At 40.0% G+C, this 22,276-nt stretch overlaps 1 protein-coding gene across 1 annotated transcript in view; it reads left to right on the top strand.

The window, feature by feature from the left end:
* Positions 1-7,148: 7,148 nt before the first annotated feature.
* Positions 7,149-22,276, top strand: part of lingo1a (leucine rich repeat and Ig domain containing 1a) — a 154,246-nt gene continuing 139,118 nt past the window's right edge. The window contains exon 1 of the mRNA XM_007546792.2: positions 7,149-7,402. The gene's annotated coding sequence lies outside the window, so the exon portion shown is untranslated. The remainder of the gene's footprint in view (positions 7,403-22,276) is intronic.

The following is a 22,276-nucleotide window of genomic DNA, read 5'->3' as shown; positions in this document are numbered from 1 at the left end:
CGTTTGCAATGATCAGAGAGAGAGAGGTGACTAGAAATCACACAACCCGACATCCACAGAAAAATGTCCACACTGATCCCCTCTGGTCCCGAAAGGACGACGCCTCAGATGAGAGTCTGTGGACACTGATAGCTGGCAGACGGGGCGAAAATGGCTTTTTGCACAGCATGACACCTTGACTGTTTTTTTTCTTTGAAGATAGAGGTTTTTCTTTTTCCAAGATGTTGAAATGATTGATTTTGTTGTGTTACCACATAAATGCTGTGACACCTGTTCATATTCTGAGGGGAAATGATGGGTTTAGATATTCACTGGCAACTTGCCTGCACGACATATAGTTAATAAAAACAACTGCTTGATTGTGCTGTTCACACAACTGTGTGTACGATTAGACATGATGGGCAGGGAGGCAGATTCTGTATCCTGCAGTTTAATATGTTCTGGTCTGAAGTGTACAAATCGATTCAAGAACAAAAAGCAAAAGATCTTAAGATGCTGGATGAAGCTGGTATGACGACATCATTATCCAGGCTGAAATGTTGTGTATGAACATGGACTGAAAAGTCACTCAGCGAGGAGGAAGACATTACTCTAAAAGAAACATTAAAAAAAGCCAGATTGCAGTTTGCAAATGCGAACCAACACATTTCTTCTAGATGATGGTAATTTTTTACATTTTGCGGCCAGATTCAAATCTCCTGGATATGAATGATGACAAACTTTGAGGTGGCAACAAACAGGGCTTGTGAATTTTAAAGACTTGGAGCTCATCTCCAAAGACAGACAGACAGAATACCAGAGGAAATATGTGAAAAGCTGGTCAGTGTTAACAAGCATGTTTGTAATGCCAGTAAAGCTTTTTCCATTGTTTATTGAGATTAGCATACGTTATTATTCTGCAGTTTAATTTTTTTTTTCAGTAATAATAATAAAAAAAAATGTTTTCCAACATCAGTACTTGCTCTACATCTACACGACGCCTCGAATCTACCAAAGCAGCTTTACTCTTCGCCATTTCTTTTGACGCTCCGTGTAAACTAAAATTCAGGGACCGACCCAACTTAGCTCCTCTTCGCTGTGGCAGGCGGAGATGACAACCTTGGTGTTAGAGTGAAGGTTAAAGCTCTAAAATAGCCATAATACCATCACTGCATCGCTGAATGCACAATGTACCTTTTGTGTGCGACACTGCCACTTTTCATTTAATCAGCCTCTCTATTGTGAGGACGGAATTACCCTCGAGAGCTTTCCTGACAAAACCCTTCATATTCCGGAGCAAATTAACGACAGAATCAATCCCTATTCTGAAGGCACTCGCTTTGGCGCACACACACCGCAACCGCAGCGCACTTCAGCGGGCAAAGGTGAGGATGAGATTAAGTTTATTTCTATTTGAAATTACGGTCAATGTGAATGGTCTGATGGTTTTACTAGTAATTCACCAATTGGTCCATACAAAACAAACACTGGACTCACAAACTGAGGTATTGAGCTACAAAATAACACACAACCAACCAGAGAAGAGAACAAACACCAATAAAAAAAAATTGTAAAATAAACAAAAAGAACAGTTGCACATTAAAATTATGCGTTTTTTCTCTTATTTTTATTATCGTTTTCCTTTCCCCCAATATTCCCTGTCGCAATCAAACTTGGGTTTCACAGATACTTTAGTGGGAAAAAGACGGAGAAGAAAACAAAAACCACAAAAGATGAGATGGTCTGATTTTTAGTTTGTTTTAGTTTTATTCTCGAGAGCAAAAATGTTTGGAGAATCTCTTTTGCAGAAATTTTAAGAAAAAGCTTCAGAGTTTGAGGTTGTGTAACGTGACAAAATGTGGACATAAAAACGTACCTTTTTGGATGTTTTTACAAGGCGCTGAACCAAAAGCTCTGAAATGTGCAATTTCTCGGCCTGCGCTCGCGATGCTTCAGAGTATTTAAAAAGTAAATTGGGTCCTTAGAACTCGGCTAATCTCACTTTTCCCGCACAACCCGCAATATTGCCTTGTGCCCCCTTTTCCTTTCTTTGCTTACTGTAACATTGTGCCGAGCTACCGGGCCAACTGTTGCACGGCCAGCTGAGGGAAATTAATCATACAGTAATAAAAATGCAAATATTACGAACAGAAGCTCACAACAAAGGAACAACAACAAACGTCCTGTCTTTGACTTTCAGTCAGCCGAAAGGAGAAGTGCTCAGAACTCGTCTTGAAACAAAACGTGCATAAAAACAAAAAAAACAAAAAAAAAAGCTGCCGTCATTGAAGTGAAAAGGAAGCGGGTTTGCAAAAACTGCCTTCATGGGTCGAGAAGTAGAATTCCTCCCGGCCTCCCTTCGCCAAAACCGTCTTCCTTCTGCTACGAGTAGCCGCGTGAATCTTCACGGTGCCTCTACGCGTCGTGCTCTTCTGGCCGCGTGTTTATCGAAACATGTTGCTTGTTTATGAAAGTGCAGGTTCCAAGTGCCACCCATGATCCCTGCAATCCCCCAAAGTCTCGGCGGCTGCCAAGCTCATCCAGGCTGCCTCTGTCAGAAAACAGCCCTGTGGTGAAAAGGGGCCAAAACTCACCCTCTAATGGGCCCCAGGATAATGATTACTTTGACTGATGGCATAATGAGGGCTTTATAAATATGCATGGGCCACAAGAGGTAATAATACTGTGGATTATTAAGACTTTGGGGTTAGAGGTCAGGCTAATGAGACAAGGCTGCAGGGAGAGCCGCGTCCGCCGACGGGGGGACCAAGGGGGGCCGGGTGTCAGAAACACGGCTTGTTCTCGTGTCACCCGGCAGTAAACCGGTGGGGTCTTACGTCATGTGTGCATAAACTGAAAAAAAAAAAAGGCATTTCTGTTGTTGTTTTGATGCCAAAAATAAGTTTTAAAATCATATTAATGTTAGACACATATTACAGATTTGTGCATATTGGTGAAATGGAAGGAGGCTGATAAAATATCTGCCAATAATAACCCAAAGGAAGTCATTTATTGTTATCGGCACCCAGTGGCAAGTTTTTTAGGTTCGTCTCAGACAGAATATTTGCTCATCCATTATTGCAAGTTGCCTGGAAGACTGGATGCAGAGTATTTGTGTAGATCCCTTCTTCTGTCTTCCCTCTTTTTTTTTTTTTTTTTTTTTTTTACATCCCATGTGCCATTTTTTTCTTTCCTTTATTCTCTTTTTCTTCGTACCACACTTTCTTTTCTATCCACCTTCCTTGAATTAGTTCTTTTGTTGCTCCCTTGTGTCCTACCTGTCTTCTTTCCCTCTGTTTTTCTTTCTCCTTTCCTTTTTTTTTGTCTTTTTTCCCTTGCATACTTGTGTCCTGCGTCCATTTTTCCCCTTCCTTCTCTTATTCCTTATTTATGTGCCGTTACTTCTGCTTATTCCTCGTGTCATATCTCTCCTCTGCTTTCCCTTTACTCTGGTTGTTCTTTTTTCATCTTACTTTCCTCTTTTTTTGTTAGTGCCCTGCCCTTTGTTAATAGCTTCATTTAAATTAACCTTAAATTAAGCTATTTGTCCTTTAAGAATCTGGTAGAAGATACATAGGAGTCCTGTTTTACTATCAAGAACGTTATGGACAACCCAATCCACTTCATGAGACTGTCAGAAAAACAGCTTCTTCAGATTTGCTGTAACACAGACTGCTACAGGAGATCCCTGTTGCACACAGCCATCACTATCAACAATAACTCTCTGAAGAATTTTGAATTAATGAAATAAAACATTTAATTTCCCTTTGGGATCAATATAGTATCTTTGAATTGAGTTGAGTTCAATTTTTTATTCTAACACCAACAGATAGAAATACGTAAAATTGCATAACTAGTATATAACCAGAGAAACCTGGAGCTGGTTGGGGCAACCTGAGGCTCATCTTCAATAAAAATAACTTCAGCCACAATGTTTTACGTAAGATTAGCTTCTACTAATACTACTTTTAATGTCAACAGATGCAGTGTTTGGAACATTTTGACTTTCTGCTTAGCATTTTCTCTGCCGACACACACACACAAACACACACACACATTAGTTCCACAGTTCCCGGGATTGGGGATCTACTGGGAATTCAGTGACAGAACACTTCTGGTGGGTCAGAATGGTTTCTAGGGGGAAGGAAAAAGCTGTCATGCACCGAGCAACAATTTTGTGCCCACATTACCCCGAGGACAACACTGCAAATGCTAAACAAGGACAAGAGCAAATGCCCGGATTGCAGTAAAAGCCAGGGCTGTCTCACGTTAAAAAAAAGAAGAAGAAGAAAAGCCAGGGCTTGGCTAGAGGAGCTGTTTATTAATTCATGACCGAGTATGATTGGATACAAGGAACAACCTTTTTCCATAAGCCTGCAGAGGAGAGCCTGTTTACCTCCGATGGAGAAGGTTCCGGTGCAATATTTCTGTAATGTTACTGTTTACATAAACTTCAGTGAAGGCAAAAGAGAGAAGAGGGGGAAGAAAATGCATGTGGGTGTCAAAGTCAGTTATATATGCCGAGCAGGAGATGAATTCAACAACCCGGCTTAGGATGATCTGAAAATATCGACTCCATGTCTGCTGGCTTTCACTTTGCACTATTATTTAGAAGTGCAAACTGTAACCCAAACAGACTAACTAAGATTGTGTTTCCTGGACTTACTACTCAAACTGATTTGAATAATATTAAGCTCCTTTTTTAAAAAAAACCCCAAAACAAACAAAAAAACACCTAATTGGTTCAAATCATTTGGTTAGACAACAATAAAGCTGGAGGATAAATCAGTAGTAATATATATCGCGATAGAGACTTTAAAATCAGTACTATGAGCCGAGTTCTGTGCAGTGGCCTTCTGGTCCTTGTCGCAATTCTTGCAGCTGAATTTGAGTCACAGACGTGTCAGACTTGGACTAGACCACTACACATTATAAAAAAAATCCTTAAAACACAATGTGATCTGTCAAATCCTTTCCATATAAACTAAAACAAAGAAAATGATTCTTTTTTAAGTTCCTCGCAAGTTGAGACGACCCTTTGAGTACGGAAGAAGATAAGGACCACAGAAAAAAAAAAAAAAATCTGTGAATCCTGAGTTTAATTTTCTGAGATTAAAGTCAGAAATGTATTTTTGTTGTTTTTAGTCGCCCTAATCTTTTTCTGTCGCTGAATGTATCGTCACACTAGTGATCATTTTTTATTAACTAAAATATTACTGCAGCGGTGTGTCCAACTTAAACCGGATCTCACCCACATGCCCCACATCTCATCTCATGCGCATGAAACGGCTTCTGCGTCTGCTCCGCTTTCTCCGAATGTTCATCAAATCTGCTTAAACTAAAGGATCCCATGCCTCCACTTTGACTGCCTTTGCAGGGAGAATAAATCTGTCACAATGTGTGTTAATCAACATTTTTTTTTTTTTTGCATAAAAAGACAGTCGTATTCATCCTGTAAGTTCAGCCTCTGATTCTCTCTGACTGACGTTGACGGTTTCACTGAGGGAAGCGATAACCAGAGACTTCTACCCACCACTACCACAGATTCCTAATCCTGTCTGTAAGCTCTTCACTGCGGGGTGTCCTGACCGCTTATGCCACCCATACTCTGAACCCCGGCCTCGAATCGAACACTGTTTTGGCGCATGAATCATCAGTGTAGGATTTATATGGAGTGAGTCATATCAGCAAAGGGATGCCCGTTGCACTTTACAAAGGATGCGTCGGTGCAGATTATTTGCAATATTTGCTGTAGTTTTTGGGGAACCCCCCTCCCGACCCCCCCCAAAGAAACTTAGAAGATGTGTGACTGCTGAAGCAGAGAGCAAAATATTACAGTTTTTATCTCGTCATCTGGGGATAAAAGAAATAGAAAATATCCCCATTAGGATAGTTTTGGATTGACTCTTAGCTTAGCTTTGTGATTGGAGGATGCGAAACATTTTTGGTTGAATAACCGCAGCATTTTTACATCTTTGTCTAGGTGTAAACACAACATTTAAATATCACGTTTGCATTTAAACATATTAATAAAATCCTACAACCTTATGGATATATTTAACGGGAAGAAGTGGAGAGTTCAGCATTCGTCATCAGAGAGAGTTAAACTTGCATCAAAGCCTTTAACTAGTAAAGTTGGTCTATTTTCACTGTTTATGTTCTGAGACACAGATTAAAGTAATAAACAGCTGCAAAGGATTGTTGATCATTCAATTTTTTTTCTCTAAACTTGAATAGACCAGACACTAAGCAGCGTCTACAGTTTGTCTAGACACATTTCACAAGCATTAAATATTGAAGCTTTGTGGATTTTTGCGAAATTCTTCTGAGTCAGGAGGGATTTTAAATCACATAAATCACATAAATCAGTCAGTTGATTTCTTCTTGTGTTCAGTTGACAGGATCGACGAAGTTTCTTTAATATTCACTATAGCTATACATTTCCATTCAGTTCAGTTTTTAAAGTATAAACATGATGAAAGAATCTAAAATTAATGTTGATTTGGTCTAATTTTACCATTTTTTTAAATAACCACCCACTTTCCTATCAATCCAGTAAGAGCCAAAAAAAGAAATCTTTAAAGAAATATGTTTGTGTGAATTTTGACATATAATGGTAGAACCTTTAGATACACGTTATCTTCTAGGTGTGGAGAAGTCAAAACAAAATGCAGAAATGTGTTTCAATATTTATTGCATGTCCGTCCATCCGTCCATCCATCCATCCATCCATCCATCCATCCATCCATCCATCCATCCATCCATCATATAGGATCCAACACTCTGAAGGTTGGGGCATCCCAATGGTGAAGAACCCAGACGGTACCTTCACATACAGATGTGGCAAAATAATTCAGCCATCTCTCTCTCTGTGAGGTTCAAACACTTTTATTTAGATCGACTGAAAAATAAGACGGAAAGGATCGACTCTCCCTCCCTTCTCCCCATCTCTCATCATCCTCTGCTGCTGCAGCTGCTCCTCCTCCTCCCTCCACCTTGCTCTTTTCCGGATCAGCTGCCTTCTCCTCTGTGTCTCTCTTCCTTTTTTTTTTCTTTTCTTCCCCCTGCCGGTCTCCATCCCACTTTTCCTTCTCCCACCTCAGTCTCTCAGCCTGGATACACCCTCCCTCGCTCGTTCTCTGCGCGGACCCCATGTGTCAGTGCGTGTACACGTGTGGCTCCGCCGCTGACGGGAAACGGCCGTGGACTGGATATCAGATCCCCTCCACCCCGTCCTTATGCATACTTATCACTTTTGTTAACACCGCTGCAACATCGTTCCAATAAAGAAATCTCATTTTCCTCCTCTTGAGGCGGCATCTCAGATGGCATCTTCAATCCTTCCTCCAGCATATTGGATTTAATGAGCAGCCGCCGTGAATGGAAACGAGCAGTCTTTGGATTTCCTCTGTTACAGCTTTGGGTAAGGTTGTCTTTTCTCGCTTCTCTGCCTGCTTCTCTCGGACCTCCTAACCCCCCCAAATTCACTTGTCACCCCAAATTGACAGGTGAACGCAGAGCGCACGCTATCATATGGAGGGGAGCAGTCAGACTGAGCTGAGCTGGCCATTTTAAGTGGGACACGGATAGAGAGGGGGGGGGATCTGCCTTTGGGTTAGCGGAAAGAGTCAGGTAGAGAGCAGGGAGACGTTCACTGTCCTCCCGACACTGGGAGCGTTGTTCGCCGGCTCGCTGCTTCTGCGCATTGATCTGCTGGTATTTTCAGCTTCCATCCCAGACAACTTTGCGATGCTCTACCTGCGCGACTCGGAGCAGTTTTGGCTGCGTGAGTGCTTGCGGGGGAGCAGCTTGGCCAGGGCGAGTGCATGGATGCAGATAGGTGGGCGTGCAGAGCTAAATCCGCCGAGCTGTGGGTGATATTTCCATCTTTATGAAACCGGGGAGAGTTTATTTTCTGCAACAGTTTCTGCGTCTGGTGCAGCAGAGTTGGACTCAAATCGCTATATTTGATGCTTACTTCCTGTTCTGGCAGCCATTTTTGGAGAGGCAATGTTGCATAGAGTTATGACCAATTCCCAAGAGACCTGCCTCAACATATAAGTCCATTACTAAGCACCTGTTTATTTCATTTGTGTATACCTTAGCTGATTTATTTTACTCAATCAAGAACACTTGCTTCCCTCTAATTTTCACTTTACCAGCCCGGCGAAGTTGACTCAGCTGCTTTGGGTTGGCTCATGTCTGCTTGTCTCTGCTTGTCGCCGTTCGTCTTCCTCTCTCGTCTCTGAGCTCTACAAGGAGAAAATGGGTTGCTAGGAGGAAAGAAATGAGAGATCTTAGTTACTAAAAGTAGTGATGGAAGCAAGAGAACAAAAGGATCAAGAAGTTTGGAAATGACAGATTGACAGGAGACACGAGAACCGAAGTGAGTGAGAAGACGAGACTGTGTGTGTGTGTGTGAGTGAGTGTGCGTGTGTGTGTGCGTGTTTTAATACAGCTCAGTAAAAGCTTTTTAGACAGCCAAGCCTCTTCTGATTGCCAGGCTTTTGGCAGCTGGGGGTCAGTTTACACACACACACACACACACACACCTTCAGGTTCTCTCTGACTGGAGTAGGAAAGCGCTATAGATCACCAAAGACCTGCACCCTCGCGCCTCGCTGGCTGCATTTCTTGCAGGGGACATCAATATTTATCACATTTTCCATTTCAAAAGAGCAAACTGTGGTAACGCCAGGAGATGGGAAAATAATAAAAGATAAATCAAATTACCCCACTTTGGGTGGACCTTCTGCTGCCGTTTCATTTAGGACTCCTTCCTAGCACTTAGCCAATTTTGGCTTGATCCCACTGCATATTGAAATACAGGTGCAGCACGGCGACTCGTGTTCTCACCGGTTGTAGCGAGGAGCTGGAATTACATTTGCAATGATAATAGGAAGACAGCAGCAGAGGAGACTGTTTTGTTCTTTTTCTTTCTTTTTCTTTTCGTTGGTCAACATATCTCAGAAGGCCTGTAGTATAAAGAACAGAGGGTAGGTAGTTTTCTCGCAAAACCTTGCAGAGGACTCGAGGTAAAAAGGAAATAATGCATTTATAAAAGGGAAGTGCAATAGATTTGGGGATAGGATTTCTGGAACCAGAGTCTGTAAATGAAAAAATGCGTGAGACAGCTGATAATGTGCAGAATAAATAATGAGATGGAGTTTGAGGTCTAGTGAGGTGGTGTAGACATGGGGACAGGCTAGATGGCTTGTGAGGGCTAAGTCTGAACGGTGAAGGCGTTGGGCAGGCGAATGGAAACCATGATGGTGTGGCTCACCAAGGTCTGGAGAAGACCTGGTCTAAGGAGACAAGATCCAGTGAAGCAGAGGTCTCAAACTGCAACCCTCGACAGAAAGGATCCTGCAACATTTTCCTTGTCTTCCACGCTGGAGTTAAATGGTGAAACTGCCTCACTAGCACGCAGTCAGAGCTCTGCTAGAGACATGATATTGGAGCCAGGTGTGCTGAAGCAGAGAGACACCTAAAGGTTGCAGGAGACCGGTCCTTGGTCCCGGAGGACTGGGCCCCTGCAGTGAAAGGTTGAACCTGTAGGGCTCAGAATGTTGGCAGAACAGACAGCAGTCTAGAGGTCCAAGTTCTCAGAACTTTATTAGGTTCTGAGTGTCACACAATGACACTTTAAGATCATACAATCCTGCCAGCTGCCCCACAGGAGCATAGAGTCCTCTGCTGTGCAAGACGGGAAGACAAAGTAGAAAAGTAGGAGTGGTAAGATAAACGTTGGAGGTGTTCAGTTTCTAACAAAACTCTGCTGTAGCCATACTGTTTGTTGATCCTATTTGAAATGTAGGTTTTTGTTTTTAGTCTATGATCTATAACTGCGTAAAGGCCATCCAAGTAGATAAATGTTATGTTGTTGGCTGTTCAGTCTTGGATGAAGACCATCTATTTTAAAGGTCTTAAGGTATGCTTTTGTTGTTGTTGTGTTGGGCACAGTTTACCCTAAACCCATGAAGAAAACACAAGTCAGCAATGTTAATAAATATGTTTGCCTAATGATGCCCCCTTCACATTTCTGCCTGCCCCCTCATGTATCCATGCCCAGAACCGGCCCTGTTTTGGGGCGACTGTGGCACGCTGTTGATTTGATTTGGGTTTTCTCCTCTCACATGTTGATGCGCCTCTGGGTAAGTTAACACCAGGTTTCCTACTGATCAGTGTGTGAACGTGTGGCTCGGATATAAAGTGTTTCCAGGGGTCAGTATGGCTGGAAAAGCATTATAACTTCAGTTTAGTCCTGAATTTAAAGTGCCTCACAGCTGCAACGCTTCGCTACCGTGTGGCAGCAGCAAAATGTTTGAGTCGTATCAGAGAACACCGTCTGGATTTCCAAAAATAACAAAGTTGAGGACAACGGTCGACTGGAGTGAAACTCAGATGCTTCAGATTTATGTCAGAAACTCTTAAAAGTTTTTTTTTTTCCACCATAGCATTTACAAGCTGATCCGCTCCGTTCTTGTGCAACTTGCGGCGTCATTGACACACACGAAGCAGAATTATCGCCTTTTAAATTTCAAGGTTCTCTTTTTTTTAAAAACTTTGTATTTCCTCAAATTCTGCAGTGGTAATCCATATTTTATAACCTGGTGGTTTCCTAGTCGCAGCGTGCCTTTGTTAGAGGAAAACTAACACACACTGAAGGATAGTATCCTCACTGTTTTAACGGTACATTTGGCAAACTGCAACAATATTCCTACACAGCTACCCAAAGGGCTAGCTTGATTAATTAACCACCTTGTTTTACCTGTTATTCTAAAGAAAAGAAAGGCAAAAACACATAACATTCAGCACAGCAGTGCAAAACCAGCACAACATTTAGCTGATGTTCACTTTACAATTTAAGTCCAGGGTGCTCATAAAAAAATAGCCACCAAACAAAAAGTCTTGTTTGATGGTTGAAAAGCTCTTTTTTTTATATACTGCAGACATTTCAGACACTCTTATTTCACTCATTGTGAGACGACTAGCACCAGTTGACTGGACCTCTGTTAAATTAGGTCAGTCACTTTAATATTTATGCACTTATTTTATGTCTAAAATCTTTTGTTGACCATATTTGATTTGTAAAAGTAATAAAAAGAGGGAAAACATCCCAGGGAGGGAATATATTTTAAAGGCACAATGATTATTATTAAAATAATCATTATAATAGATGACATTGGAACTGTGATGATCAGTGTATGAGGTTAGCAGCAGTGTTTCCTCGTTTTTTTTTTTCTTTAAAGTCAAATCAACCAGATTGTGTTTTACCTTTTTTATTTTGAAAATGTTGGTCAAGCAGCTTAAAGCAAAATAAATCAGATCCCACCTTAAGTTTTTATGTGGCCCTGTAGACTGTAGAGCCACGTAAATAAAACCTTCAAGTTGTGTATTTTGATTTTATTGTATCATTCAAAGTGAAGCCGTTCTGCTGCCAAATTACTTCAATGTGAGAAGATGTTCAGTATTACCCCAATTTAGGACGTACTCCTTGAATGCAGAGCCAGTTATTTGTCAGTACTGTTTCAGCTTCTTGATGGGTTTTATCAAGACATTCTGTCACAACCAGCCCTTTAAGGACATTCATGATCTTGATCTGGGCCAAGATGGAAACGAGTTTGCCACCCCGGCCTTAATCTGTATTTTCAGACCCCATTCTTACAGCTGAACGTCTAATTTGGTGTTTTTATTTTATTTATTTTTATTTTTAAAGGAATGCATCCACTTTTTAAAATTCCAAAACAAAACACAAGACCCCTGCGAGGAGGCTTCTTTTTTTTTTTCATCTCCTCCTCTGCAGCGGTAAAACAACTTGCCATGCAGCAGGTGACTTGCATCCAAGAGTGAGTCACGCCGCCGGTGGATGCCCCTCCTCCCACAGCGAGGAAGCACTGATACCACCCATCACCAAATGAGAAATTAACAACTCATCCCCCCGTTCCCTCAACTTCCACAGCAGCTTTCCTCATGGTCATTACAGCGAATAATGGTTATTACCGATGTGGCTTCATAATTTAGCATGATGCATGAAATGAAGTTGGCAAATTAGTTACAGCAATTGACAGCTAATGGTGTCCGCGGTGGCGCGCGCGAGTCGAAAAGTTCCGTGGGATTTGGAGCCTCTCATCCGAGCGCGTTTTGGCCGGACGCGATTGGACACGCAGGACCTCGAAACAAAAGAGATTCACTGCGACAGTGCGAAGCTGCAAAGGAGCGGCGGTTTGAAATGTAATTTTGTTATTAATGCACTTTGCAATGACAAAACGGATATAAAAATACTTCAGAGTAATGTGCCAAAGATAAGCACATAATGTCTCTGAATCCTATTCTCTCACCGCTCAGCTGTTTTTGAGTAAACAGTGAGAAGTTCTTCCATTATCTTCCCTCTGCGTATTGATTAGCAAATAATTAACTTTGCTGATAATGTAAATAGGATGTAATGGGCTCTAACAACAGTGTTAGGAGTATTTAAATCTTGCTCCATTTTATCCTGGGTAACAACCAGGGCCCTGAAAAAAGATCATATTTAGCTTTTCTATTGTTAGAATAATAATCAGCTCTTCTGGGTTTTGCACACAAACAAGAAATTTGACTTCAATTTTCCTTGCTCACATTGTACAGACAGTAAAGCTGCTGTGTGTAACTATGTGTGTAACTTTATCATGACAGCGTAACATGAGACAATCTGTGAAACAAAATCGAGCTCTTCTGCCTTTTCCCAGTGCTATAACTACAGAAACACACCACTCAGTCAGAAACGACCAAGCAGAACAAGGAGGATGGTCTCAGTGCTGTCAATCACTCTAACATACATGCTGCTCACACCCTTTGCCTTTCTCTGTGCTGCGCTTCTGATGATTCACCACAACACAGCCTGACGTGAATGCTAAGGCTAGTTAGCATGGCCACCAATGACAGCAGATGAGAATTTTTCTTTAATGGTAACTTGCTTCTCCACTATTAGCACACTTTGAAGTGTACACTAGGATGATTGACAGCGCTAAGACCCTCTTCCTGTCTCTGATTGGTTGTTTTTGACCAGGAGCCATGCATTTTTTTCAAACGGCAATAGCAGCTCAGGGAGGAGAAGGAGCTCAATCTTTTCTCAGACTATTTGTCTTATAGTCTGTCATGGTGACAGTTTTAGAAAATATGTAGAAAACATATTTTTGTAAAAGTTACATAATGTAGCTAAGTATAAATATATAAGCGTTGAGGATATAAAATAGGAAACATGATTTATCTTGTCTTTTAAAAAAAACATGTTTGTTTAGATGTATAAACACAAACTAAACCCAACTGCAAATGAATATTAATGTGATGTCTGTATTCATACCACCATGGCAGAATTTTAGCAATCTTTTGTTTAGGGAAGACGGTATTTGCTGTTTGGATATTTTAGAAGATTATAAAAATATTCCTCTGTTACATAATTTAAATAAACAAACCTAACATACTGTGCGTCTACAGGAGCACAGAATAGACGGCGTCCATTTCTAGAAAAAGAAAAACCAGCGACAAGCATCACAACCGCGTCAGTGACTTTTGATTTTTCCGTTCCTCTCAGAACTTTTGGAACCCGGTCTGAAGCTAGGTGTGCTGAAAATGTCTCTTCAGAAATTTGTTGTGGAAAAATTTATTTAAAATGAATAAAGATAAGTTCTACGGGGGCAAAAATAACGAACCCCGTTAGGCGTGCATGCACGGGAATCTCTGGAATCGCTCGCTCGTCTTCCACGCAACGTAACCTGATAGTCGGAACAGAAACCGCTCCGGAGCAGGTGAGGAGTTCAGCGCATGTTTGAACGGAGCCAACTTCAGGGCGCCGAAAACCTTCACGTTTAGCCCAACAGAGCCGGCTAAGCCGTTAATCCCACTTCCTAGTACATCGTGTTTGCATCCTCTCTGTCGCTTGCACATAACAGATATAGGACTTAACTTGTTCTGCTTTTTTTTTTCCCCATTAAATTATTTTATCACCCTGTTAATTAGTAATCACACTGATACACGCAAAAAAAAAAGTTTTTAAAGTTGTTTTGGGTAAAGCCGTTGTAATCCTCACACCTGCAAATACATTTGGGACTTAAAGCTGGAGTCAGCCGGAACTGGGTTAGAGACGTTAACCCTCCAGTTGTGAAGGATGAGATTGCTATTTTTGTTCTCTTCCTTTGCCTTTGCTGTTTCTTCTGGCTGGCTGAGTAAATGTAAATACTATAAATTAGATTTTTATTTTTATTTTTTTCATATAAATAAATAATGCAGGAACTGTTTTCATCTCGTGCATTTGGGTGCGCCGCAGTGAATCACATGCGTTGCGTTCTCAGGAAAAGAACAACCTTTCTGTGACCTTTTGTTTTTTTGGCAAAATCGCATGAATAGGCCTCCTCGTGTGCCCTAGTTTTCACTCCGGACACTCCGCCTCAGAGTCATTTCTGTTGTCACCGAGGCAATTTTGTTCTTCTTCGTGAAATAAGCAGAGAACTGTGAATCTTCAGTAACTCGTCTATTTAAACACCAACAATATTGCTGTGTTGGTCTAAAGATTAAAGGATATTTGCCCTATAAACGAAAGATTGTTTTTTAAAGGGGCAGTATTATCTAAAATGTACTTTTTTGAGCTTTACATTGTCTTATTTCGTCATAAAAATATACATGAAGTGTTGCTTTGGTTCATTCAGGCATCTTTGAGAAATATTTTAATCTCCCATGGCAACCATTCAGCTGTGCAGAACGCCTTCGAGACCCAGCTCCTCCTCTTGAGCTTCAGCTTCCAAGCTTCCTCCTCACAGAGCAGCCCTGTCCCACTCAGCTCCTTCAGACTAGCCCACAGCAATTAGCAAACACCTGGTGGAACTGAACATCTACTGAGCTCATTATATGAGATACTTTTCACTGGTAAAAATGTTTTTAAAGGGTTAACAGAGGAACCATGTTGTGATGACTTCCTGAAGGCGGCATTTTAGAAAGAGCAGGAGTTTTTAAAGAGACAGAAGCCCAATTTCAAGGCGTTGAATTACAAAGTCAAATTTCTTTTTACATTATGCTTGATCTATGGAGGATTTTTATAAAGACTGAAGGTCACATAGTTAATTGATTGTGCTATTAAATGGCCCCACAGGCCTGGAAAATACATAATACTGCCCCTTTGATATTTTTGTTAGTAATCACAGCAGAACCTTCACACCACCAAGCCTGAGCACGAGAGAATCATTTCTGAGGGAAATTTTGATTCAATATTTTATGATTTTCCAGGCATTGTCAGTGTTTTCTAGATAACCTTCCAGCTAATTTTACCAAAGGCTGGCAATGATGAAGCTCCTTCAGTGACACTGAAAATGGCATAATACAGTTATGGAACGATTATCACCGACCTCGTCATGCCTACCTTCTTTTGAAAAGATTGACATTGTTAAGAAAAAGGTCACCAAACATTTGAAACACCTTTAAACCTGGTTTGGTTTTCTGAGCGATTTTCAAATTAGTAAGTGAAACTGGGACGTCAGTGAACGTCGCTCCAGTGCAATTCCCGGAAAAGTGCTCTACAAAGTCAGCTCATTAATTAGACACATTAGTACTTTTTTTTTTCTTTTTATTACGTACTTTCTTCTTATTTCAACCATGTGATTCCTTATTGTTGGTTTTTTTTATTGTTTGAGAAGGTCAAAACACTGATCAGAAACATTTCAATTTGATCATTGCGTTTTTGTTTGTTAGTGGGCTTTCTGGAACAATCAGCATTGAGCACAGGGATTTTTTATTTTATTTTATTTTATTTTATTTTATTTTTTTTTAGGAAAAAACCCACCAGGTTTGAATTTGCAGAGATGAAGTGAGCCACAATATCTGGCAGCGCAGCAGAAAAACCTTCAGAAGATACCAACAAAAACAAACACGGAGAAAGGCTCACGGTTTTAAAAAGAGAGCGATTGCTAACAAGGACAAACAGAAATTACCCCCCAAGGTTTGGCCAGGGGCAGATTGTTTTATTTCAAAATGTTGGACCTGGCAAACTTTGAGTGGCGCACAAGGTTGTGACCTTTATTTCTAAAAGAAATAGTTGTTTGAACTAAAGTACCAACATTTGTTTTATACGTTTGATCCTCTTTTGTAGGAGGATGTGTATCTGAAAATTGCGATTGAGCATTTATTAAAGACTGAGGGTAAAATAACGTTAGGCTGAAATATAAATGTTAATACCTGAATAACCCAACAAGCTACAATGGAAATTATTTAACATTTATATAGCTTGAAATGTTGCATTTTAATGTCAGTTTAGTCAGTTATTATTTGCGATTGTCAGGTCTCGTTTTTTACTTTATTTTAATTAAAGTTAATTATTTGTTAAAAATGTACTGCTCACAGCGTGAGAAATCTATGCCACTGTTATTAACTCCACAACACTAAAGTCTGTTTTTAAAAAAAAATCATTTTTAATAATAGTATCAACAGCCTTAAGTAGTTTGGATTCAACATCACACCAGCAAAACCTCTGAGCTGATGTGTTTTTACATTTTCTCACAATTTTCCAATTTTTTCTCCTATGTTGAACATATTTTTTCTTTTTTTTATTTAGTTTATTTTTTATAAGCTAAAATGGACATAAAAGCAAACAACTCCAGCCACTTTTTTAAATATGTGAATCGATCCGCAGTGACCATCCTGAGTATCTGTATCATTTCTGACCAATAGGAAAATTCAACTGCAGTAGCCACCCTTCAACCAAAGAGGGCAGCACTGAGGTGGTCTGAGGCCAAAGTATTGCAAAATTGCATGTTTCCATGAAAATGTCACAGTTTGCACAGTAAAAGATTATGGCAATCTTAAGGCCCAATTAATACAACTTATCTAAAAAATGATTTGGAGTTTAGTGTCTCTTTAAAGCTGACTTGCTACCCTGAATATCTGATCTAAAATCTAAAATGCCCTGAATCTTCAGTTTATCAAAGGTACAATCTCCCTTACATACTGTTTTCTGGAGTAAGTTTTCAGTGAGGATTGTTATTTGTGACCCTGATACATCCAACGACCATTGAATGGTTCCTGGAAAATGTTTATGAAGAGAATCACTTTTGTTTTAAAATGATCTGAAATTGATTACAGGTACTGTAGCTAGTAGGTTGGTGGGTCTTAGCATTGCTAATGACGTTCATGTACTTGTTACTCACGGTCTCCATCTTGCTCTCCACTAGGCTACAGCTAGTTCCACCAATGCTAACTAGCCTTAGCATTAGTGAATGTTAAACGTAGCATCAACAAAGAGCTTATGCTAATACCTTAGGGTATTAGCTTAATACCCTAATGCTAATGTTGATACTAATGCATCAACATTAGCATTGTTGATGCCATAGTATTAGTGAATGCTAAGGCTAGTTAGCATGTTACCACCGTTGATGGCAGTTTCTCTGTAACAGTAAATTGTTTCTCCGCCATTAGCTCATGTGCGCTCTGATTGGTTGCTTCCTCATTGGGAGCGGTGTGTTTCTGCAGATAGGACCACAGGAAAGCGGCAGAGGAGCTCGATTTTTTTTCTTTTTCTTTTTTTTCCCCCCTCCACAGAGTATCTGGTTCACACTGTACCATCATGAAATGGTGAAAGTTTGGACAAATATGTAAAAAAAAAAAAAACATTGTTTATTGAAGTTATATAATGCAGCATTAAGCCTAAGAGCATTCTGATTTCTATCTTTGGCATATTCATGACTGAACATCCTTCACAAGATCCCTCCACTTTTCCCTTTGGACTACAGGCACAGCAAGAAAAAAAAAAAAAAAAAAAGCATCACCACAGAGAATAATCCAAGGCATAACTCATAAACAACACGGACAAACACATTTGCAACTATGACATGATGATCAGGTTTAATGCTGTTATGGATAATGTAATTTGTTCTCCCTAATGAAGTCTGGCCTCCATAAAAAATAAAAACACCCTGTACACAGTAATTACTGGAACACAACACTCTGCTGCATTTGTTGACGGTAATGTGGCGGCTGTCTCTTGAAAAGGTGCTCTGATGCACTTGAATAACGGCCGTTTACGCTTCACGTAAAGAATGGAGGCACGCGGGCTAACAGTTTATAACTACAGCAGAGTTATGTTGCTTGAAGAGGATATATTTGATTAATGCAGTAAACAGTGTTGGTCCAACTACTTTGAAATAGTAATTAGTTACTAATTACTGATTAATTTCCAAAGAAAGTAGTCCAGTTACTTTACTAATTTATTTTGAAAAGTAATTATTTTCTTAATTACTTAAGACACACTACATGAACACCGCAATAAAGCAATATAACTTTGAGCCTAATTTTATTCTTTCTGCATGTTCCTTCATAAAATCTAACCGAATGAAACCGTCTCTTGTTAAAAATTGGTTTGCTTTGCTCTAATTTTATGCATATTGTTTCACGAAACGTTGAACGAAATGCAACCATATCTTTTTTTTTTTTTTTTAAAGAATTTTGTTAAATATTTTACTCTAATCGCTGTGTATTCTTCTATATAATTCAAGACAGTCAAGTCTTCTGTTAAGCTGTGTTCCACTGTCTGCAATTATTTTTGTGTTTCCGCTCCTTCTTTTGAACGTATGTAAAATACAAGCACAAATATATTTTGAATTAAAACCTGTCTTGACTGTGCTGCGAATTGGCAGCATTTACGCGTTTCAGCAGCTGGTGAAAGTGCAGAGAGGAGTAATAATGAGTTTTTTGTTTTTTTTTAAAGAAAGCATTATCTGTTTAGCAGCAGAGGGGCTAGCGAAGATTTCCCAGGTGGAATTAAGTGTGGGGGGGATCAGGTGGATTCCTGTGGCTTGCTAGCAGAAATTAAAATAAATTTTCTTCACACGCAGAAGAAATTTACCCGCTAAAGTGACAAAAACATTCACGTCCGCTTATGATTTTAGCTGACATGAGGTGTAGCGATTTATCATAATTAATCACAGTGTTAGACTGTGATTAAGCCGATCAAATGTTTTAATCGACTGACAGTCCTATTTTTTTTTTATCTGGTGCACATGCGCTTCCCTTCAGATGCCGCCCTGGGCAACTGACCCTACGGTATGGCCATTTAAACAAAAAAAAACAAACAAAAAACTCACCACCCCTACATTTAAGTGTTAAAATAGAAACTCTTATTCAACCATTTTTTTTGTAAAACTGCTCCTTTCCCACCCACAAGGACTAATATAGGTGAAAAAAATAAAAGTTCTAATTAAGAAGTCATCCCTCCAGCAATGTGGCTGATTCTGAAACACTCCTCAGAAACCGTTCTCCATTACTAATAGCTCAGAAGCCGCGACGCTCACAGCTTGCTTGGAAACATACCAGTAAAGATGTGATTAAACCATTGAAACTGTATTTATTTGTTGTGTTTTTTGATCAATTTTAGGCTCAAAGGAGCTAGATTAGCGCGTTAGCACAGCTGGGACGAGAGGTGCCTTTCTCTGAGAGCGTCGCTGCTGGATCCTTTCCCAGTCCTGACGGCGCTCCAGTCTCCTCTATGATTAACGTCAGAGATGAGTGAAAACACGGGCTGAAGCAAGCTGCCGGCAGCTCCAATTATTACACATGATACACCCAGAGGTCTATTTTTGGTTCAGTGCGTCAGGAGAAAAGTTTCAACCTCAAAGTCCTTGGAAAAAGACATGGAAAATTAAAGTGATACATACTTAAAAAAAAAAATTAACTATTAAAAATCAAGGAGAGAGTATCAATTTGTTTGGTTCAACCTTCTGGACTCACCCTGTTCATCTATCACACACGAAGCGAGTCTGATGCAAAGCATTCCTGTTTCTGGACACTTGGATCATGATTTGCTCTTTTCACCTCCCAGTGTGATTAAGCCATGTCTCTAATGGCTGCATTTGCTCTAAATATGTAACAACGTCCACGTGCAAAAAAATTAGCCTGTTTGTTTTTAATGTTTTTGCACATTAATACACTTCATAAAAATAAAAAAATAAAAAATCTGAAAGACTTATAGCTGCAGTGTGCACCAAGTTTTTTTATGTTGTTGTTAGCAAGAAAAAAATAAATAAAATTAAGATAGATAAGCTGCAGTATGTAACTTTTATTAAAAAAAGAAAAAAAAATTACATGGTTGTTGAAATATGGTAATCACAGAGTATCTGAATCTTTTTTTCCCAGATAATCTGTAAAAAAAAAAAGTACATATTCTGCTCCCAGTGCTAACTAAAAACAACCAATCAGAGAGCCAGGGGGAGGGTTTGTGCGCGGCCAATCACCTCTACCTCCTGCACATGCTCTCTGCTACACTACAGCTGCTACACAGGAATGCTAAGGCTAGTTAGCATGGCCACCAATGACAGCGGATAAACGGTTCTCCTGCAAGTTGCTTCTCTGCCATTACCACATGTAGCGGCACGTTCACGTGATTGATTGACAGCGCTAAGACCCTCCTCCTTGCTCTGATTGGCTGTTTTTGACCGGAAGTGGTGCATTTCTTCAGACAGCAGTAGCAGCACAGAGGAGGTGGAGCGGATTGACATTGTCACAGTTTCTCTTTCTCATAACACTGTCACAACATAGACAATTTTAACAATAAACATATCTTTTATAAAAGTTGAATGATAATTTCTACACTTTTCACATGACTTTACACTTCAGTGCCACTAATACTCCAAACATTATACATTTACATTTTCCTTTGTACGACTCATACTCAAGAAAGCTTGTCAAAGCTAAAGCAAATCACAAGCAGAAAGCGAGCTACCTTGGATCTTCTCCTCTCTGTACTACTTTGTAGATTTGCTTCCCCTGCCCTCGGCTTCCTTGGGGGGGGGGTGAATGAAACCATCTACAGAGGGTCTTGGCATTCAATAGGAGGGGATGAAACAGTAATGCCGGGACCCAACATGGGCTAGCAAAACGGTGCAGGAGTGCATGAACCTGAGGTTGTTTCTTTGATACGCACTATTTTTTTTGTGTGCCTTTTTTTAGCAGCTTGGCTCTTTATGCTGACTCTCAGACAACAAAAGGAACATTATCAATGAATCGTTGGCTGCATTCTTTACAGTGAATGCATCATATTGTGCTAGCATGCGTGAAGAAGTGTTTGACATGGGTCTAAAGGTGAACAGGTCAGGCATGTTTTGGAAAAGACTGTCGTATGCGTGTCTCCTGAGATGCCCCCCAGTTTCACATGGTGCTGAAAGGAAAGGTGTAAAGTGAACAGCCTGCTGCTACGTCAATGAATCATTTATTTTAAGCTCATTGGGGCCACGTCAGGTATTCGGCTTGTGAGGGTGAGGCGGTCGTTGTTTTCATCTGTAGCCTTTGCAATCCAACGATCCAGTTTCGCCCTAATTCCAGCCAAATGACTTGTGTAGAGCCGTAAAGGTCACATGACATTTTCTTAAAAGAAATGTAGAAGTTTTGAACAAGATCTACCACAGATAATGTGCTGCTAGTTTTACAGAATCACCACTTTATTTTTCTTCCTTACTTGAGGTCACCCCACAGTCTGGACTGAATTTTAACACAGATTTGTCTTGGAAAGTCAGAAACATGCTGTCAGTTTGATGTTCTGTTAATGAAATTTTGTGTTTTTTTTTCCCCAAAATGTTCTACTTTCTCAGGTAATTCAAATGATTATCTCCAGAACCTTGGGGATCATCATCATGTTTTTTTTTTTTTTTTTTTTTTTTTTTTTTTATTTTACTTGATTTTATTTTATTCTGTTTTTTTGACAAGCGTGAAATTGGCCTTCGTCCCCTTTTTGGTCAGTAGTTGCTCTTTCTTTTCAGCTCTCACCTTGCAACACCAGAAACTTTGTTTAGCCAAGTTTAATTTAGGTCTTCTCCATGTGAATGAATGTCTGTGGTTCAAACTGTTTCTCTTTAAGAGATTTCTTTGTTTTTCTGGTCTGGCTGTAACCAAACCTTGGTATTGTTAAAGCAACTAAACCAAAACCTGTGGTGAATCATTTATATTCTCACATAGGGGTTTGCTTGGTTAGCTTAGCTTATTTTCACCATCATTATTCAAATCATTGTTTTGACGGTGAGCGTTTGCATTTATCCTTGTTTGATCTTAAATTTTGGTTGTTAGTATGAAAATAGTGAAACTGGAGCAAATCCATTTTTACGCCCCTTTTATGTGCCGAACCGTCACATTATACTGCTGTGTGTCAGCTAACAGTAATTCATAGTCATTTGTAACTTTAATTTGCCCCCTGCAAGAATAACATGTTTTTTTCTTTTACACCTTTAATGATAACACCACTACACACACACACACACACACACACACACACACACACACACACACACAC

Source organism: Poecilia formosa, unplaced genomic scaffold (genome assembly GCF_000485575.1).
Source record: "Poecilia formosa unplaced genomic scaffold, Poecilia_formosa-5.1.2 Scaffold17, whole genome shotgun sequence".
Taxonomy (NCBI): Eukaryota; Metazoa; Chordata; class Actinopteri; order Cyprinodontiformes; family Poeciliidae; genus Poecilia; species Poecilia formosa.
The sequence above is the reverse complement of the archived record's forward strand: the minus strand, read 5'-3'. Positions and strand labels throughout refer to the sequence as shown.